Source organism: Anopheles nili, chromosome 3 (genome assembly GCF_943737925.1).
Source record: "Anopheles nili chromosome 3, idAnoNiliSN_F5_01, whole genome shotgun sequence".
Lineage (NCBI taxonomy): Eukaryota > Metazoa > Arthropoda > Insecta > Diptera > Culicidae > Anopheles > Anopheles nili.
Window position 1 is genome coordinate 8,702,153 of NC_071292.1, and position 6,000 is coordinate 8,708,152.

Consider the following 6,000-nt stretch of genomic DNA (forward strand, 5'->3'; position numbering starts at 1 on the left):
CCGCCACAGCACAATGGGCTGATGGTGGTTGTGGTCTGCAACCCAGGGGCAGACCCGTGGGAACACGATTGAGCTGTCCCCAAGTGCGGGACGCTCGAACAGGACCGCGGTGTCCCGTGTTCGATGATGAATGGGGCGGCTTACATCATCGGACCCAAAAATGGGATAGAAAGTCATCGGTCGCGAGCAGCTTGCTGTCGCTGTGGATACACACTCTCGAACCCGACACACCAACATTCATCTTCCTCCGGGAGGAATGTTTTCCGTTTTTCCCTCTCTTTTTCCATTGTTTTTTTTTCCACCTCATACCCACGTCTGCTCGGTCTCAAGATGCTCGGTTTATCGGGGGCATAAATTATGATCCCAATTTATGCCCATTAGCGGCTAGGCAGCTAATTAATCAGTGAGATGATTTAAACGGCAAAAGAAATGTTTCTCCATAGCAACCGCAAAAGACGCCCAACGTTTTGGTGAAACAAAGACTTACCTTAGGTCAAAGCAGGCGTCAAGCAGATCGGTTACACCGCAGATCATTTGGCAAGCGTTTCTGCTAAAGTGGCACGATTAATTTCACCTCTCAAACACACGCGCCTAATCGGGTTAACAATATTGTTGTAACTTTGGGTTGTGGCTTTAATTGCTGCAACTCAACGCGTTATCGAGCCGCGTTGACCTTATTATCGCATGTAGTATTTCTTCACTTGTCGAGCGAGCGACCGCACTAACAGCACTTTCAAACGCATCCAAGTAGGCACTTTCATGCACCACACACAACGATCTCAACTTGCACGCCAGCCGCGAAGGGCTGATAAATATGTTTGCCGTAGGCACGGTCGAGGGCTTCGTCACTGCGCGTACGAGGATCGCGATAATGCGTTTTGAAAACCTCCACGAATTTATTTTTTTCTTTCTCTTCCCGCTTCACTTACAACTTCACACACTTCCGCAGAGCACACACACACGCACACTCACACTTCCGATTCCGCCGGGTGGGAAATTTTCAAACCGTCAGGAGGTGCAAATGTGGCCACTTTCCACAAGCACCTGCTCCCGAGGGGTGCATTCTCCAATCGGGGGTGAGACGTTCACTTAAGCATTCAGTTACACCACCAGTAGCACGAAGCATCCGCGAAAGCACCGATCTGAAAGCACACGAGAGAATGAGCACACACAAAAAATTCCACCATCCCAGAAAACCACAATTAATTGCATTGGTCCGATCATTCGAGCACGGGCTGGAGAAGAAGGCACGCCAACCCTACGGATGGGGCAATTGCAATTCGCGAACGTCCTGCGGTTTGCCCTGCACCTTAAGTCGCCATTTTCGCGCTGTTCCCGAGTGGGTGAGATGGTTAACCGCAAATCATTTGCATAAACCGCACGCAATCTCGCACAAAGGACCGCCCCGGTGCGCTGTTTCAAACCGACACCCAACCAATCAAGCTGCCAAATTCGCGTCCATCAGCGGTTCGCGGGTTACGCGTGGAAAGGACACGCGGAAAGGACACGCGGAGCAAACACTACCGGAAAACCCGCGCAAGGACCTTCCACTCGTCTAACCCGTTCCCCGAGTCCCGCGGGGAGTAATTATGGTAATTTGAACTGATTATTAGTGACATCAGCAAATACACTAGGACAAACACACACACACACACGCACGTTCACGCCCACGTTCACACTATGGTGTGTGTGTGTGTGTGTGTGTGTGTGTGTGTGTGTGTAAGCGACCATTCTCAGCCGGCTCATTATCGTATCGAAAATTTAATCAAATCCGTTCCATCATTCGCGCGACGTTTATGCGGTGGCCCGTCATTATGCCATCCATCCTTCGATAACCCCCTAATGTCGTCCTGCCACCGTCTCACCCCTGCTGTAAAGTACCCCACGACCCCTTCCACTGGCGTGTCCTTGAGTCCTCGAACGAATCAATACGAGAAACAGCAAAAAAGCCATCAAGCTACTCGCTCCCACCCAAAAATCATGTCCAGCACCGTAACGAACGCTTATCGATTACTGCAACAGAGTGCCCGGTCGCCTTCCGGAAAAAAGGACACCTTCGTCAAGTCAAGCCACCCTCCTCCTCCCCACCCCCTCTCGCTAGTCACGGGCATTGTTGTCCTGGCGAGGACTTTCGTTTCGTTTTTGAACGTTCCTTTCAGGCACTCGCACCCGGTCCTAGTAGCCATGTAACGGAAAATTCCAAACACCTCCGTGGATCGGTGGATCCAAGTTAGCACAGAAATACACTCGCACACATTCACAGACACACACACACACACAGCCGTAAACATTGCACACAGTAGCCACGGAATGTGGTCCCGTTGGCCTGGCTAGGTAGGATGGCTTCTGGCCAGGTTTGGAGGGCTTTTGGCGTGTGATGGGCCCATAAAACAATGCTGCCGTTTCCCGTTTCAGGCCTTCCCTTCTTCCGGCAGCCCGAAGGGAGGATGGGTGGAAAGGAAGGAGCGAAAAATTCCCCCGGCCAAACGGCAACACTTCCGGGCTAGCGTGAAAACGTGGCCGTCCGGTGGAAATGAGGAAACCGCCACGGCCAGGACTCGGTGGACGAGGTGAAAACCGTGAAGGCACTTGGTTCCGGTTTTTTTTTTGTCGCTCTCTCCTTACGCGCGGAATGTGTTCCTTTGCGTCTTGGGTCCGTTTTCCGCGGTGTGGTGTTGCGGGTGTTTTAATTTATGCAAATTAAAAAATAATAATCAACCAACAACGACCACCACTTGGAAGCTATGCCCTCTTCTGCCACACCGTTCTTCTGTGTTTGTGTTGCGCCTTTCGAGGCGAATCACTCCGTGGCTATTTGCCTGTTCAAACGTGCACTGGTTCTGCCGAAATCCGGCACCACGGTGACACGTTTGCACACGTCTCGGGGTTGACCCTGGATCGGTCCGGTTTTGACGGTTCGGAGCCGGAAACACCACGACATATGATTTACGGCAACACTCGAGGCGACGGCGAAAAGTCGACGTCCGTAAGCAGCGCGGATATTCAAATCAACCACCCAACATATCCCTTTCCTTGCAGGCACACACATGAACATTCACACCACAAGCACACAGGATTCGTTTCGAAAGGGTGCCGCAAAGATCGAGAACGCACCTGATGCAGTAATCCGAGGTGTGTGAGATCTGTCGCACAGATTTTCACGCCACTTTCGCGCCCCTCGAAGCGCCAAGCCGCCGAAGGATCGTCCCCGAAAAGAGCACCGACAAAATCACACGTACGCGTACGCGAGAACCGGAGTAGCGCTCGGAACGAACGCCTGTGTACCGGGACAGCGGATGCGTGTGAACCGCGCGAAACGAAAGCTGAATTAAACTGAACAGACGGCCACCGCGAATGGGGTGTCGTGCCCAGTCTGGACGCGAACCCGCGAGGATTTCCAGAGAAACGGAGCGTGAGAGCGAGAGAGCGAGTGTTTGTGATCTGTCCGCGGGAAAAGGGATTCATGAACGTGCGCGCGCGCAGACACGCTCTCGGTTTGCTCGCGTGGTTCCACGAATTCGGTTGGCGTGCTCGGTCGATGTTCGCGGGTGTTCATCGCGAGGCCTAACGCATCTGGAAACCCCCCCAAAACATCGATGGTCCAGGTGTGAGGATGCTTACAAAACGTGCCGAAAAAAGAATGGAAAATGATCTTCCCTGCCAAATGAGAGCAATGAGTGGATATGGAGGTATTTCTGGTGAAACAAATGCCAACGAAACACTGCATAGAGATGCAGCTACAAAATTGCATCCCTACGATGTCCGATTACAAACTTCTCCATGCGTCCGTGGCGTTAGTTACATCAAGCACACACAAAGTTAACCAAAGTGATGCAAATTGATTTCATTTCGCGCTCCTTTCAATCACTCTCTCTCTCGTTCATTCGTTCGTTCTGATGCACCCGACTTGAGAACTGCATTCTACGAAGCGCTTCGTTGCACATTCGGGACCTCGGCGGCGCCTGCAGCTGGAGAAAATGAAAGAGTGAGCACGAGAGCGATATACCTTCAAAACATAAGCATCGCGTGCTCTTACGCATCATCCGTATGTTGCGATGAAGTCATCTTTGCGCGAGCATGTTCCATTCGCTCTCGCGTGAAGCACCGCACACTGGGATGATTTCGTTAGTCAAAATGATACAGACATAGTATAGGATGGTAGAGTTGGAAATGCTGCAGATTTGAGTACTTTTTGCAAAACGTTTGACCTCAAGTTGAATTGATTTCATTCGATATTGTTCGCTTATATGTTTAAACTGCACAATTAAACCTGCTTTCAAGCTGAAAGAGCAACCTTTTCACAAACTTATCATGCATGTTACAACATTATTCCGTTCATTTCCCACAAAGTCTAGGTATAACCAGCTTTGATGTAACTGTACTAATCTATCGTTCATTCCAATTTCCTCAATCGAACCATGTCTTTTCGATGGTGGTGTTTTTCGCCGGCTCTGTATCAACCAGCGGTGGAAACCGGCCGGATGAACACGGAATGAATTTCGCCGCAATGACCGAATGTGCCTTCGTACGGCCATGGTTTCGCCCGGGAGAGAAAGCGCGCGCGTGAACTGCATTGACTTCAGAAAGGGGAAAAATGTGGCACGACTGCATAAAGGCAGCATAAGAAAAGTGCACAGCTTCGTGTGTGGTGCAGTTGAAGACTTTTCAACAGAAACCATTCAAAAATGCAATCGAAACTCTTCCGTAAACAGCTCAGAACAACGCTTTGCTGAAGATATGTTTTCTGTGGAGAACCTACAGCCAATTGTTCAAACTGAAATTGCATTAACCTTATTTCCAATCACGCATGGCACACGAATGGAGAAAGAAACATCCAATCTTTTAGCGTAATAAACTCCAACAACATGCGTTTACATCTCAACGTGCAGGGGGAGGAATTCATTAGCATCGGAAATGGTTTGATGCACTTACGATCGAGCACAAGCACCAGGCGCTTCGAGGGAAGACAATTATTCCAGCAATTATTTCATTTCCGCCACACTGCTGCCATGCTTCACGCTGTGAGGTGTGAAAATTGGGCAGCTATGCGCGCCAGAGTAGATGAGAGTGAATAAGAGAGAACAGAAAATGAGGGAAAAACACACGCCCCGACGTGTGCAGCCTTGGCGTGCATCGTTGCGTCAAAAAGCCGTTTGTTTTGTTTACGGTAGCAATTTTCCCTATCTTCCCCATCAACCGGGCCCAAAACCAACCGATCAACACCGTCCCAACGACAGCCACGGTCTGCCCCCGTGTCTGCTTTGCTTCAGGCAACACTCAGTCTCGGCGGCTGCGGCTCGAGGTCGCCAAGGGATGGCATGCATCCCTATGTTATGCTCGCACCAAGCATACCGGGTGGAACGGAGACCGAGACACCATCTTTGGCCTGTATCACTTTCCATTTCGCCGTCCCGGGTGCAGTACGCACGCGGAACTTCATCTCCACAAACACAGACGCCACTTGTCATCCACGGTATGGTTCCGTTCGTCCGTTCGTTTGTTCGTTCGCACCATCCTTTCGTCCTTTCCGGGACCGGAAGCAATCCCCTTTGGAACGCAGGGGGCGAATGCAACGACAATTTCTGTCTCGTGGTGCATGAATTCCTAGCAAGCAGAGAGCGAAACGAGCGAGTCCAGATCCAGGACGAGAATCATTTGAGTAAGTAGGCCATGGAGGTTGCAGAATTTCCCGCGTATTTTCCAATGAATAATCGTTTGCGGGAGGAAAATTGAACGCATCGATAAAATAAATGCCGTCTTGCTTTACCCAACCTTAACTTATTGCACACCAAATGCGACATTCTACTCATTTGTGCGTTAATTGACGACGATCATCGTATAGAGTTATGTTTGCTCGCCGCTCGTAATTTTCGTAATTCGAGCACACCACACACAAAAACGGCCACCCGTATTATGCTTCGCTCGAATGGACAGAGCCAAACCAAAAAAAAGCAGCCTTATCCTGGCTCCAGATCCACCGGTGACCACCCGGAAAACGGG

At 50.4% G+C, this 6,000-nt stretch overlaps 1 long non-coding RNA gene across 1 annotated transcript in view; it reads right to left on the minus strand.

Moving 5' to 3' along the window:
- LOC128725417 (uncharacterized) overlaps nt 1-3,297 on the minus strand; it is an 80,670-nt gene extending 77,373 nt beyond the window's left edge. Inside the window, exons 1-2 of the long non-coding RNA XR_008410819.1 lie at nt 3,115-3,297; nt 488-1,142 (exon numbers count right to left, since the gene is read on the minus strand). This is a non-coding gene — a long non-coding RNA (uncharacterized LOC128725417). The remainder of the gene's footprint in view (nt 1-487; nt 1,143-3,114) is intronic.
- Nucleotides 3,298-6,000: the final 2,703 nt, after the last annotated feature.